Raw genomic sequence first — 15,539 nt, 5'->3', positions numbered from 1 at the left:
CAGGCAGAGGTTGGCCCTGCAGGCCTCCGTCCAGGACATCATGTGAAAGGAAGTACCGACCGGCGGACTACTGAATACCGGGACGTGTGGCTCACCTCTTACGCTCCAGTTCGCAGCCTGTCAGCCCAGCGCACGTGGTGTAATCTCTCAGCGCCAGGTTCGGCATCCTCCCTGGGCTCCTTTGCCAAGCGAGCTGTCTAAGCCATTCTAGGGCATTCCATCTGGCAAGCGCCAGGGGTGAGAGCATCCCGCTCTGAAAAACCTCCACCAATAGGGGCTGGAGTCAGCAGGCCCCTCCCACACGCCACGGCTCATCTGTCCTTGGGTTCCTGAGAGGCTCTCAGGTGGTGCTGAGCCCCAGCTGCACACAGTGGCCAATCAGCTCAACAACACTCCCCAGAGCTGGCCGAGCTTCCTTCCCTGTGCCACTCCCCCTGCCCCGGTCCCCTGACCCTGATCCCATGGATCATTTCCCAAATGTGTGCCCCTGCACACAAGCCCCCACCCAGGAGGGGTAGAACCCAGGGTAAGACCCAAGTTGACTTGCTCAGACACTGACACTATCGCCTTATGTCAATCTCAGGTTTACTGGTAACATCTTACACATGAAAGCACTTTACGGAGTCTCGTTCCGTTGACTATAGCTGTGTAAATAATTACCCCCAGAGCTTACTGGTGTGAAACGGCTATTCCTCGTGCTCAGAGATTCTGTGGGTCAGTAACTCTGAGAGGGCGCAGTGGGAATGTGTGTCCAACGATGAAGGCTGGCTCGCTCACATTTCCAGCGGGTGGAGCCCTCTGTTGGCAGGGAGCTCCATTCCTCTCCACGCATGACTTCTCGTGGCCCCCGTGGCTGGCCTCCGCCACAAAATCCGCCCCCAGAGTCAAGGGGCACCAGGCCAATTTGGGAAAATACAATCTGCCACAGGTCCTTTGCACATGATATCACCCAATTCTTACAAAAGAGACTGCATCTTGTCTTTGGGTTTCCAGTGCTTAGCTTAGTGCCTGGCACACGGCAGGTATGCATTCCATTGCATTTGTCTTCTGGAAAGAGACAGGTTTTAGGGTCAGACTGACTTGGGTGTGACTCCTGCTTTCATTGCTTACCACCTCTATAATCCTGGGCAAGTTATTTAGCTTCTCAGAGCCTCTGTTTCCTAACCTTTAAAATGAGAACCAAAATGCCCATTTCACAAGGCTAGGGCTAGCCCTGGATGTGTCCTGTTGTGATGCGCTGGGCAGATTCATCATACTGGTGGGTGCTCAGGTTTTCTTGGTTTCTTCTCCTTCCATTCCGTCCCACCCCAGCACAAGGACCGATGGCTTCTTGGACTTCCCAGCAGGTTCATGGACCGACACAAGAAGAAACCTTCAGTCATGCATCCAGGGCCTTGGCAACAGGCCGGGTCGGAAGAAGTCAGGGTGACCAGCTTCAGCAGGCTCTCTGGACACTTGCTGCTCAGCCCAGAACTTCGAGCAGTAACCCAGCTCCCCTGATGGAATCTCCCTCCCGCAATTCAGACTCTTCGGTTTCTCAGATGCCCTGGAGATTCTCCCAAAGTCTCATGGGCAGTGGGAAAACCTGCCCACCTGTCCCCAGAGTACTGCCTGGACTGCAGTCGTGCTTCCAGAAGCCTGATGTCAGGTGTGCCTGGGCACACCCACTGAGGTGCAGCTTGCCTCACCCCTCACCCTACCTGATGGGTGGGGGCCCTGCCTCACTTTCACCCTACCTGATGGGTGGGGGCTCTCCCTTGCACTCTAGAGCTCAGGTGACTTCAGTTCCAGAAGATGTCTTACTCACAATGTCCCCTGTGCCCTTGTACATGCTGTTCCCTCTGCTTGGAATGCCCTTCCAACTAACTGCCTACTCTGTCAATTCCCTCTTGCCCGTATCGCCTACAAAACCTTCTCTTGGCTTAGATACAAGGAGGCTTTCCTGGGTCCTTCCCGCCAAGACGGCAGTCTGCTGCTCCATAACCATTTTAATTTGTCTGTCTGTCCACCAGGCCGAGAGGATTTGTCCCATTCTCAGCTATCTCTCCACCGACTAGCACAATGAATGGCCAGCACTTTTTGGTGTTTGACGAGTCAATGGCTTGGTTCTCCTGCACATGGGGTACCCCTCTCCTTGGTGGCTGCCCTCCCCCTACACTCAGGGATGTAGTTGGAATTCTGGGCCCCATCCTGGGGTCCCACAGCAACTCCCACCCTCTGACCGAGGTCTCCAGTTGGAGCCCACTGGGCATCGCCTCCAGGATTAGTCCTGGACTGACCATGCCTGAGCCTTTCCAAAGCCTGGTCATGTGGGCAACGTACAAAAATAGTAAGTGGTTCCCCTGGCAACCACCACAGCAGATGGTAACCAGCACGGACAGTCTTGGAAAGCCTTGAGACCGGGAGGAAAAGAAAGCCCGTTCTGACTGGCAGCTATTCTGCCCCGAGCCGGGCCACGGGCCCATCTGAGCTGCCTCTCCTCCTCTCCGGGCTTCCTGGGGATCACCTGCTCTGAAGCCCAAAGGGAAAAAAATGAGCTAGAGGAGTCGCCCATCTGCCCATACCATGCACCGCTCTCAGTCCCTGCATTGCTGCCTCCGTCCCCTCCCAGGGGGCCAGTGAGGACCTCCACTGGCTGCCCTGCCCCAACCAGATGAGGCCTCCGGCACGAGACTCAGTCTTGCTGCCGGAGGCCTCATATCAGGTGTGTCTGTTGTGCCAAGCTTGTCCCAGGCCTCCCCTGGACTGTCTGGGTCTCTGCCCAAGTCCTCAGGCCCCTGGCTCTGGGCCCTCCCCCACCCTCCAGCCAGGCCCACAACCTTGTTCTCGCCAGCCCTCCCCCCACTGCTCAGTCTCAGCCCCGCCTGAGCCCCTGCTCTTGTCTGCACCAGCTCCGCTCTAGGACACGCACAGGGCTTGGGGCTCCACGCGCTGAGCTTCTGGAGGCCCCTGGGGTGTGGGAGTCAGGGGGCAGGAGCTGCCGAGGGTGGCAGGAGAAGAGACCAGAAAAGCACTGCCAGAGGGTGACGCCAGAGTGAGCTGCAGACTGTCCTCGGAAGCCGGGTTCTAGTAGAAGCCCTGAGAGGGAAAAACCAGCAGCTGAGAGGGGAAGGTCAGAAGCAGGACCTGGAGTGAGACCCCGAGGCGTCTGGAAGGGGAAGCCCAACGTGTCCAGGGATGCTTGGTGGGCATGGCCCTATTTGGGGCCAGCCTGGCCAATCCTGCTGCAGCTGTCTGTTCCCTGTTTGGGAGCCAGACTTTGACTCCCCTCTCATTCCCCCTCGTCCCCGCGATACTGACTTTGCCGCATCCTCCTGGCCGTGGTCACCTCCACTTGGGCAAGCGCACCCCCGTACTCGCCCCTCCCGGCTGCCCCTGCTTCCTGCCTCCTCTGCCCACTCACCCCGCTCCTTAGTGTTGCTGCGGACCTCTTGCCTGCGTCTCCTGCTGTGTCGATAACATCACAAACGCGGCACCTCCCTGGCGAGGCATGGGCTGTGTGTCGCCACTAGGTATCTGCTACTTCATTTGATCCCCTGCGAGGAGGTACGAACATCCTGCAGATGACAGACCGGGTCTCAGCAAGAATAAGTAACTTGCCAGGGAAACCACACCTCTGCTGCTGACTAGGTCCTAGATTCCTGGGATTCCAACCCAGGTCTTCCTTCCATCCTGTGTTCTTCTCACCTTGTCTCCTTCCACCTGGGCATTGGCTCGGCTAGGGGAGGCCCATCCCAGGGCAGGTGGAACTGGGATGCAGCAGGCTGGTCTGGTGGCAGACACTCTGAGGTTCTCTTGAATGAGACTCCTTTGCGCTAAGGACGTGCGACACCCGGTCAGGGTGCTGAGCCCCATGGCATCACCCAGAGGGAGGCGGTGTGATCCAGGCCCACCTGTGGGAGCTCATAGCCCGATGGTGGCAGCCACAGGCTACCTCAGGGACAGGTGAGGCCATGGGACCAGCGATAACCACATGGAGGGCAGCTGAGCCACGGCTGGGGGCCGCTTGGGCTCATCTCTGCATGTTGCTGCCCCTGCTGCCCAGGGCCCTGAGGTAAGGGTTTGACCTCAGCATTGAGCAGCCTCCCAGGAGCCGGACCCCAGAAACACATCTGTTACCCTCCTGCCTGAGCCCTCCCTCCCCCTCTTTCCCATGTAGCCACGACCCTCCCCTTAACCGGCAGCTATAACCCTCCCTCTGGTCCTCACCATCCTGCCAAAGCTCAGGCAGTCTCCTTCCCCCAATTTATTAATTTCCGCAGATTTCACATATCCATTCACCAAAGAACCGTGTGCGTATTTCATGCCTCCTATGTGTCCAGCAGCAGTCCAGGTCTCGGGGGTGGGGTGGGGAGTGGTGGCATGGGGAGAGAAGCCAGGAAAATAAGTGCAGGAAAATAAATGCAAAAGCTATCCCCGCTCTCAAGGCTCCAAGGAGGAGAGCGGTAAGCTGAGCTGCCAAAAGGTTTCCCCGGCACCAGGAGCTGGTGATCCGGGAGGACCCCAGCCACAGGGTCTTGAGAGGGGCATGAAGGCTAGGGCACGAAGGTGCCGAGAGATGTTGGGATCTTCATGGAAGCTTTTGGCCCACCCGTGACCCCCGTGCATGGGACAAGAGTGCCTCCTGGTGGTTGATTCATGGAACGCTCCAGCAGCTGTTGTGTAAAGCCCAGAGGATTAAGCTCCCCTCAAGAACTTCTATTTTTGGTTCCCAATATTTCCATAATGAAACGCTAACGGGAGCAGCCAGAGGCTTCTCAAAGGACCCGGAAGCTGTACTGCCGAACTCCTGCGTTCTGGTATGGGTTCTCCAGGGGTCAGATCTGCTCTTTGCTCTCGGGTGCAAGTCTCTTCCATGTGGGCTGATTAAAGGGTCCCAGGGCAGCGACCATATGTTCGCTTTGTTGAGCCTGGCCTCAGAGGGAATGCTGTGTGCACATTCAGAGTGACGTGTTGGAAAGAACACTGGATCCAGGATCAGGAGGCTTGGACGCTCGCCCCACGCTCCACGTCAGCCGCTAACCAGTGGTGAGATACTTGTTACAATAATAGCTACATTTTACTCAGTATTTACTGAATTGTATCAGGAGCTTTAGGTACACGACATTGATCCTCACAACAAACCTCCGATGTTGGGATTATTATGAGTTCCATTTTACAGGTGAAGAAATCAAGGCACAGAGAGGTTGAGTAATTTTCCCAAGCTTACAGTGTGTGGCAGTCAGGACTTAGGTTCATGTTTCTGGAGACCCAGTGGGCTACACTGAATTATGGACCTAAAAGAATCGGAAACTAGTGGCAGGGTCCGCAGAGTGGTGTTTTTAGATGTCCCCAGGTGATCGTGGCGTGGAGCCATCTTCAGAATCTATAGAATCGTGCCTCACAGCAGCTCTAGCATTCAATGAGCCCAATGCCATCTACGGTCCAGGAGGTGAAGTTATGACAAGGGAGAAGCCTGGCTTAGGCTCCAATCCCCCTGCGTGGACAGCTGCCCACAAGCACAGCAGACTGATCCTCCTGCCTGCCATGCTCTCAATCTGGAAATGGAGAGCGACCGCCTTCTACAACTTTGTTCTCAGAGTGTTAAGCCTCCATACCCCTCATTCATAGATCCACCACCCATCAGTTCATCCATCACAGCTCATCTAGAACGTTTTATACTTTTAAGTCGGTGCATTTGACAAACCCTTATTGAGACCTACTGTGTGCCAGGTGCTGGGCTAGATCCTGAGACTGCGGTGGTATAGGAAGCCAGCACGGCCCTGCCCTTGTGAGTTGCTACCTAGAGGAGATTGGCAATAAACACACCATGAAAACACAGAATTGCACGCCGACATGTGCTGTGCAGGAAAAGACTACACGCAGTGATGGAGAAAAACAGGGTGGCAGGGGCCCTAATTAGACAGAGTGGGCTGGGATGATCTCTCTGAGGAGGTGACAATTAAACCGAGACAGTTAAACCAGTTTTAGCTTGTTCCTTCCATTGGCACCGGGGTTCCACTGTGTTTACTACGTGCTGAGCAATGTAGCACAGACCTTGCTTTTCTCTGAGCTCCTGAGCGCCTCCTCCAGGACGGTGAGGCGGGCCCTATGATGTCTCCTCCGCCAGATGTCCCTCCGGAGATGAAGAATTTTGAGCTTCCTTTTGACAGAAGCTCTCAAACCAGGGGCTGTTTGGCGGTGGGATGGAAACAGGGCGCAGGCGCTGGCAGTTGAGAATCCGAGAAGTCTCTGCCCGTCAGAGCCATGAAGTTCCCCGACAGCCCTGATACCCACGGGGCAGGACTCACAATCCAGCTTGCAGGGAGGGAGCTTGTGGTCTGTGGGGATACACACACACACACACGTGCGCAAGAGGGGAGACTCCAGCTCATGGGTGTGCTGGTCTCCTCACCCCCCTTCTGCTTTGCTGGGGCTGACCCGGGGCAATCCACTTCCGGCTTTGCCAGCGGCGGCCTGTTGGACTGTGCCAGTAGGAGGCGCTCTAGGGGGCCGGAAAGCCCGAGGGGAGGCCCGCCCCTCCCTGTTTACCTCCTGTTCCTGCCACGGCCCCTCAAGTGTTGCTTCACCCCAGCAGCAACCGAATCCAATTTGCAGTATTCCAACACTTGGGAAATTCTGTCGCCCTTCCCCCGCCCTGAGAACGTCACCACCAGCTGGCAGGCTCCCCCACCTCTGACCTCTGGGTCTCAACCCATGCAGGGATCACCCCTGTTTCTAAGTTTTAACGATTCCAAATGCTTCCGGTTGGTGCCGGGCCCTGGGCTGGCGGTGCCTCCAGCAGCTGCCACCTCCGTGACACATTTTTAGCATTCTCTGACATTAGTATCAGGTGGCCCAAACCATTTTCTGGTCTCTGGGGGATTTTGCGCCCGGGGTGGGCTCCGGGAAGAGCAAAAACAGTTTTTTGACCCCCCGCAGGTGGTTAATAACTGATGTCCTCTGAGAAAGAAGTTTGTCCTGGGAGAGGTCAGTCTGTTCTCAGCTCCTCCCCGTGCAGATCTCAGCACCTCCGGGAGAAGGGACAGCGAGGGAAGAGGGGCCAAGCGCCATCTCAGGTCCAGCTGTCTCTGGCACACCTCACTTCACCCCACCACTCCTTATCCCTGGCCTGGCCCGGCCTGCCCACAGAGCGCCCCCTGGAGGTGAGGCCGCGGGCTTCTCTATGGCTCACCGTGTGCCTGTGAAGGTTCTGAAGAAGGGGTGGTCGTTCTGGAACGTTCCTCCTTGAGTGTGGTATGGCCATGCCTCAAGCCCAGGCCAGAGCAGACGCTCCGGAAGATCTGCTGCACGACTAAGGCACAGGGTGGCTGCCCTGTCACCTACCCACAAGGTCACCCGCCCCTGCAGCAGCCCCACAGGACTGGCCAGCCAGCAGCCGTGCCCTGAGAAGGTGGACCATTCAGTTCCGGTGTTGGAAAATTCCAATGGATCATAGCAGCGGAGGGAGCTGAGGGCACTGAGGTGCAACTCTTGAGCTGGGTGGCCAATGCAAGCGGAACTGAGGGGGCAGCTGGGCAGAGGTGGGAGAGACATGACAGGAGACTCTGGGGCCTTTGGGGGGAAGAACAAGGATGTGCTGCCTCAGATTCTCAGAGTTTCTGTTTCCTTTCCCATTCGTGTCTTTCTTGCCAATAAAATCTCTTCCTGAAGTGACTTGACTGAGTCTTTGTATCCTTGCTACCAGAAAAGCCCAGGATGTGGAACCTAAGGGGGAGCCTGGCAGCAAGGGAAGGAGAAGGGAAAGGAAGGGGAAGGGGAAGGGGAAAGGGAAGGGAAAGGGGAAAGGGAGGGGAGGGGCATGGGGAGGGGGAGGGGAAGGGAAGAGGAAGGGAAGGGAAAAAAAGGAACCAGCATTTACTGAAGACCTGCTATGTGACAGGCACTGCTCAGAGAGCAGCTCTGGTGGATGGGGGGTGGGCGGGGAGCAGGGGGAGGGTTGGAAGGACAGTCTCAGAAGAAGGGGTGGGTAGTGGAAGGCTAGATGACAGAACCCGCACAAAGCAGGCGGGACAGGTGGCAGGAAGCTGGGCCACCAGGCAGGACCCGCTCTCTACCCTGACATACTTTCCTGCTGTCTAGCTCTTCTGGGTTTTGGTGGTGAGGGCGGAGAGTGAGGGGAAGATACAATTTCTCAACCAAAAGCAAACAAAGAAACACTGTGCAAAACATAGCCCTGCTGCCAGAGACACCGGGCCAGCTGTGTGGGTCAACACGGCTGGCATGTGTCGCAGGCTTTTGAGAGATGTGCAGATGTTCAGGTGTACCCGAAGAGTCCACCCAGTTCCAGTTCATGAAGGGTGCCCCCTACCATGGGGTGTTTCTGAAGGGACTGATATCAAAAGCCCTCGTGTTCATCCAGCTCCTTTTTGCACCTCTCAAAATCTTTCACGGCTACCGGCTCAGTTGATGTTCAAACATCTGGGACCCCCATCTCCCCAGCCATGTAAGTCTGGGGTGAAAAAATGGTCACATGAACATGCACTAACAGTCTTTCTTGGGCTTGGTGCCTCCCTCAGCCCCCATGTGGGACCTCCAGGTTTCGCCTTTGGGGTTATCCCAAGAAAGTCTCATGGCTGAGCTCAGGAGCTGGGTCCTTCCTACCTCAGCTCCAGTTTTCTGAGGTGACATTTGCAGCAACTGCCCTCAGTACCTCCAAAGCTCGAAAAGGTGCAACATCAAGGGGTTGGGGGAAGGATGGGATGGGTGGAATACTGCCCATGCAGCTAGCGGCTCCCATGGGTTGAGCCAGACAGCCACATCCTGCCTCTCTGCCCAGGGCCATATGAGCCCTTCCAATACTGGTGGCCTTGGGTCTCTGGATTTCACAAGGTTCTTAGGCAAGCAGCCTTGCCTGTGGTCTCCCCAGATGCAAACCCTTAGGGGCCAGGTTAGAAGCAGAACTGAGTGACCAACACTGAGTGGTTCCCCAAGTTGTCCTTCCTCCTTTCCCCAGGAATGTGCCCTTCCTCCCCAGGAATGTGCTCACCACTCTGGGCCAAGACCATCTGCCTTTTCTCTTTGAATGAATTCTTTCTCAAAAGACACCGGTGGACTCCTGGAGTTCGAGCTCACAAGACATATCTGAATTTCAGAGCAAATCCCACCATGCATAGGTTTTATTATCTTCATGTCATGAGTGGGGAAACTGAGGTCCTGAACATTACATGACTTGCTGAGGTCACATAGAGTCTTCAGAGTCCTAATGCCTCATCAGTCCTATGTTCCTTTCCCCACATCACGCTATATATCACCTCCCAGTTGGACAGAAGTTTGTTTCAAGATGGCCACCATGACTGTCTGAACCCAGCAGGTCTAACACGGGTACTTTGAGGTATCACTGCAATGGCTCCCACCCAGACCCTGCATTGGAATCACCTTTGGTGCTTTGAAAAACACAGATTCGGGGCGTCTGGTGGCTCAGTCTGTTAAGCATCTGACTTCAGCTCAGGTCATGATCTCACAGTTTGTGAGTTTGAACCCCCCCCATTGGACTCTGTGCTGACAGCTCAAAGCCTGGAGCCTGCTTTAGATTCTGTGTCTCCCTCTCTCTCTCTGCCTCTCTCTCTCTCTCAAAAATAAACATTAAAAAATATATAAAAAGAAAAACACATATGCCAGGAGATCCTGGTATGCTAAATCCGGGTGAGCCCAGGCAACTATATGGTCGATTCTCATTATTCGAGGTAGTTATATTCTATAGAGTCTCTGGCAACAGTGAATTAGCAAACTCTGAACCTTTGCCCTTGGGGAAAATACAGAGTTAGGTTCTTGTGAGCCTCTGAACACAAACTTTTCATCAACTGAAACAATCGATAACCTTCTGTTTAAAGACTCTATTTGATACGTATTGCGGATCCATTAATGTTGAACTTGGCCATCAGCGCTGTAACTCAACGCCCGAACAAAGCTTGCCTAACACTGATCTTTTCTCTACAGGGCCCATCTCTTGTGCTCGGGAACACCAGACGGCCTGGCAGCGCTACCCTGGCGAAATCACCAACAAAACCACAAAAATCCAAAAAAGCACGGCACTACTCAGACTGAGAACAGGACACTCGGTTCCAGTGTGGGAGCAGACATGAGAAGGCAGAGCATCGTCTCGTGGCCTCAGCTGGGAATGTCCAGGCAGGCAACTCAGATTTTTACCACTCTGCATGTTGTTCCCAAAGGACCACAAAACAGCCCTGAGTATTGCTCTGGGGGTAACACATTTTAGTAGGTAGATAAACTGGCAAATGAAATCCATGAGTGCTGCGGATCCATTGCATTTTCAAGGCTCTGTTTGCCCAGCAACGTGCCGCGTCTTACGGCAACTGGCAGCGGGAGTTGTAAGGAGGTGGCAGAAGGTCCAGAGGACAGGCTGAGGGGTGAGTGGGCTGCTAGGGAGGGTCTGCTGAGGAGGGCAGCTGCGGTGGCTTCTAGGCTATGACTCTGCCCTTGTCTCTGCACCCAAATCACTAGAAATCCTGGATGTCCTTGCCTCTGCAAGCTGGTGGCTCAGGATTCAGGATGCGGCTTCTCTACAGAAATCACGTTTGGTAGGCTGGTCCTCAGCCTGGGTCACAGAGGTCCACTCCATGCCTAGTTAGATAAAGTGGTGGCATCATGGGGCACAGGTCCAAGCCCTCACTGCAGCTTTCCACTCCCACCCCAGGGCTCAGGGCTTCAGGCAGTGCTGGGTGGGGGTTCCTCAAGGGTGGTCTCAGGTGGAGACTGAGGACAGGCAGTGGGGGAGGTCTGTCTTTTGTAAGGTAGGGTGACAGCCGGGGTCTATGTTTTCAGTAGGGAAGGGGCACAGGCATCTGGGGGTGGGGAAATGGAGAGGAGGTCTGTGAGGACAAGCCGGGGAAGGGACATTCTGCAGCCATAAGCCTCCCTGCACTTGCTGCCCACTGGGTCACAGACATCCTCTGAGGTCATGGGCATGGGTCCCAGGGGCCTCCAGCGGCTCAGCAGGCATTTCCAGGTGAGGGGTGTCCAGCCAGGACTGTGTCAGACCTGAGGCCAAGGCCAAGCCTTGTGCTGCCTTGCTAGCTTTCCCTTCCGGCACAGGAGCCCGGGTGAGTTGGGACACCCTCCTCCCGCCTCGAGCTGACACCTGAACACCCCACCCCTGCCTCAGACACTCTTGTTTGCCCTTTCCCCCACCCCCTCCCAGGTCCAGCTGAAGTGGGGGTGGGTGTGGGCGGAAGGAGTAGCAGGACAAGGGACAGGGCGGGCCCCAGGAGATATAAACCATGATAAACACACAACCTTGCTTTATGTGAGAACTGCGGCTTATCTTGTGTGCATACTTCTTCTCCAAGGCACCCGTCACAGCTTTCTTAGGCTCAGGGATACCCCTGGTTTGACCCGATCCCTTGTTTGCCACAAGACGGAAAAGGGTGGAGGCCTGATCCAGTCTATTCCAAAGCAGGTAAACAGAATTCACAGTTCAACCTTCTTCAGGAAGCTCTGAGCCCAGGGCTCAGAGGAGGACTTGGGTCCTGGCCAGGGAGCCCTGGGGAGTGGCCTCAGGTGACTAATGGCCGATGTCTGTCTGCTCTTAGGGGGATGAGCATTTCCTGGCATTGGGGAGGAATGAGGTGTGAGGGTAGAAGGCTCCAGGGCTGAGCTGGGGAAGAGGATTTGAGACGGAGCTTGTACCAGGCCTTAGAATCAGTGCCTGTCTTACCTGCGCTGGGCCTAGGAGCTCAGGGTCCTGCCCACCCTCTAGCTCACTGGGCTGCCAGCTGTGTGTGTGGGAGGGAAGATGACCCTTCTGGGAAGCCCCTGTCCTGGGGTTATTGCAGCTTCCAGAAGGACTGGGGTCGAGGGGATGAGGTTCGTGCTCAGAACCTGTGAGGAACCATGACAGGACAGCAAGCTCCTTGAACCTGTATCTCCAGAATTTTTCTCACTGTCTTTTTTTTTTTTTTTTTAATGTTTATTTATTTTTGAGAGAGAGAGAAACAGAGCGTGAGTGGGGGAGGAACAGAGAGAGAGGGAGACGCAGAGTCCAAAGCAGGCTCCAGGCTCTGAGCTGTTAGCACAGAGCCCGACACAGGGCTCAAACCCATGAACCATGAGATCATGACCTGAGCCGAAGTCAGACACTTACCCTCTCACTGTCTCTTTTTAAAGGGTTTAATGTTTATAAGCTGGAAACAAAACAAAACAAAAAAATCCTGGGGTGCCTGGGTGGCTCAGTCAGTTAATCATCGGACTCTTGGTTTTGGCTCAGGTCATGATCGGGTTTGTGGGTTCGAGCCCTGCATCAGGCTCTGCACTGACACTGCTTGGGATTCTCTCTCTCTCCCTCTCTCTCTGCCCCTCCCCAGCTTGCATGCTTTCTCTCTTTCAAAATAAATAAATAAACTTAAAAAAAATCCTAATTGATGACTGTCTTACTTCTTTTCCTCCCTAAATGGGTCCGTTCTCTCCCTCTCCCCTTTCCTCCGTTTTTCCTTCCTCATTCAAACATTTATTTAACATTTGCTACAGACCAGGGGCTGGGGACAAGCTGGTTTCTCCCTAAACTGATGCCTTTGCTTGTGGACCCCCTCCGGCTGCCCAGCCCCCACTGCACCCTTCACCCACCTCGACGGAAACCTCCACCTCACGGGGCAGCCGGGAGGGCGGTAGTATGTGCCCCACTCCACCCAGGTGCTATGCACAGCCTGCCGGGCATCTGGCATTCCTTTCGGCCCCTGCTGGCCCTGGCTGAGGTTTGTGACCTGCCCTGGTAGCAGGGGTCTCTTCCTGGAGGACGTCAGTTTGCCCCTCCTGGGCTCCGCCCCTGCCTTCATTCATAGCCCACTCACCCAGGTGCCTCACTCTGCGCAGCTGCAGGGCTCTGGGCTCCTATATGGGGCTCTCTTTGGGACAGGCTTGCACGCCTGTGTGTGCGTGTGTGTGTGTGTGTGTGTGTGCACATTTGCACTTCCACACTCTCCCCACCAGCCTGGGAACTCCCCAAGGGCAGGAATTATTTTTCTTCTTCCCTCTGGACACTTGGTCTATGGTCCTGACCAACTGTCCTGATGTCCTAAGGGAAGGAACACTGGAGCCCCAGGCAGGATTTCGAGGGGAGAAGAATCAGAAAGCTGTCCCTTGCTGCTTCTTCCCTTCCCTCCCCCCCAACCTCAGCCTGGCATGCGCAGGGCGGTCACCTCAAATAAATGGGCTTTCCGGGACTCTGGCTGGTGGAGAGGGGGTGCTGAGCCAGGACAGGCAAGGCCCCCACAAGACAGGGAGAGCCCAACCGGGAGTACTCTGGGATGGCTTTTAAACGCGGCTCCATGAGGTGAACCTAGGAGCTTTTGCAGGTGGCCCCAGGGCCTGGGGCATGAGGGGCCTCATGGGGTGGTGGAGGAGGCAGGGCCCCCCGCCCCTAGACCCTTGAATCAGTCAGTGTAGCCCCCCCATTTTTATCCGGCTGCTGTCTGCTTGCATTTGAAGAATGTGCTTCTGTAGCCTCAAAGGTTAGCAAACCTTCAGCCTACCCTAAGCCTACAGCTTTCCTCTGTTCAAATGATCCTCTAGCCCCCAGTCAGGGGTTGTGGCCCTGTGGCTGTAGGACTCCAGCCCCCAGTCCCCCGCAGGCTGTAGTTGGAGAAGGCAGGCCCAGGGCTAGCTCAGGGCTACGAGTGCAGCACGTGTGGATGAGAATCAGATCGGGAGGGTGGGGGAGACAGGGACGGGGTGCTTCTGTGGCCCTAGGACTCAGGGGTGCCGGGATCCCAGATGAGGGAAAAAGCCCTTGCCTAGGAGTCCAAAGACATGGCTCTGCTTCTGGCTACCATTCACCAGCATGGGGCCCCAGGGACCCTAAGGAGTTGACTCAACTTTCTTACCTGTGCAAAGGGAGGTGACACCCTCTGCCTGTACCTATGGGTTATACTGTGGAGCTCAGTGTGCTTTAAAGACTGCCAAGTTTGGGGGCACCTGGGTGGCTCATTTGGTTGAGTGTCCAACTTTGGCTCAGGTCATGATCTCGTGGTTCGTGAGTTCAAGCCCCACATCGGGATCTGTGCTGACAGCTCAGAGCCTGGAGTCTTCTTCAAGTTCTGTCTCCCTCTCTCTCTGCTCCTCCCCCACTCATGCTCTGTCTCTCTCTCTCTCTCAAAAATGAATAAACATTAAAAAATAATTTTAAAAGCCTGTCAAGTTTTGCTGTTCATATGCAAGGTGCTGCTATGGCTATGGGCACTGTCACCAGGGGGCAATGAGGGTCAGGGCTGTCCTGGGGACTCAGAGCAGCTCCTGGGCTGGTGCTTCTGAGCTGAGCTTTACAGGAACTAGAGAGAGTCACCAGCTCAGTCGTGGGCAGGGGATCATTTGGGAGGTCACGGCCAGACCCCCCTATCCTTGGTACTGTGTGGGCTTTTAGAGGTTTTGCTAAAAATGGAGTGGGTGTCCCTAGGCACCCTCAGAGGGCTCCAGAGCCTTTGGGGACAGCAGGGCATTTCTGTTAGGCATAACACTGGGACTTTCAGAGTCAGCCCCAGGACACAAATCTTTATTTCCACCTTTCAACAGCTAACCTAACCTGCCTGCCCCAATCTGCGTGGTACAAGACCCCACCTTCACCCCAGAGAAGCAGGGCAGGGTGTGGCCTGCCATGTCTGGACTGGTGGCTGAGTGGGGTGGGGCGGGGAGGGGGGCCGGAAGAGGGGGAGCTTGGATGGGGAGAAGCTCACATCAGTGGTGGGGTGGAGACTGCCTCCTGAGAGAGGGAAGCAAGCAGGCAGGACCTCAGGAGTGGCTCACGGCAGGGAGAGTTGACCTTCCAAAGGACGGTGAAGTAACAGGTCTGCAGGTCCCAGGAGGGGAGCCGGCCCACCCAGAGAAAGCCTGTCAGCATTGCAAACAACCTGGGGCCAGGAGGACAGTGAGTCCCAGGCTGCACGAGCACCCAGGGCTGCCCTGACCACGGGCATCTTGGGACCATCTCTGTGTTCCAGAAGTCATTCATGCTCGCAGGGAAGAACAATGCGAGTGAGAAATATACGATGAGAAGGAAGATTCTCCTCCCTCCCCACCACTGGCCTCTGGCCCCTTTGAAGCCAGGCCCAATAAAACAATCCCTAACTTGGGAAGGCCAAGGATGTGAATTTACATGGCCTTACACCTGTGGGTATGTCTGCATTTCCGCGTGACAGCCCCAACTCTCAACCCCACTGCTCATGGGCAATCTGCTCCTACAGCTAGAGCACACACCAGATTCTGGAAACCGAACCTCTTCCTTGTCCCATCAGGCCTACGGCGGCCACAGCTTTGCTGTCTCTGAATGCCCAGCAGCCCTTGCTGGCCCCTGACCTTGCCGACGCTTCCGTCTAGAGTCTTTTCTTGAACCCCGTCAGCCCCTGTTTCGCATGTGCCTTCTGTTCTGCCAGAACTGCCAGAGACAAGGCCGGATGCTCTGAGCCTCAGTTTCCCCATCCTTATGTTGGGAATGATAATGACATCTGACTTACCTTTGTAACGTTGGAGCTGGTGTTTTAGGACATGCTTCCCTTTGGGAGGAGCTGGGAAGGTGTACGGCCGAGGGTCAC

Source organism: Panthera leo, chromosome F3, assembly GCF_018350215.1.
Source record: "Panthera leo isolate Ple1 chromosome F3, P.leo_Ple1_pat1.1, whole genome shotgun sequence".
Lineage (NCBI taxonomy): Eukaryota > Metazoa > Chordata > Mammalia > Carnivora > Felidae > Panthera > Panthera leo.
This window is presented reverse-complemented; position numbering follows the sequence as displayed.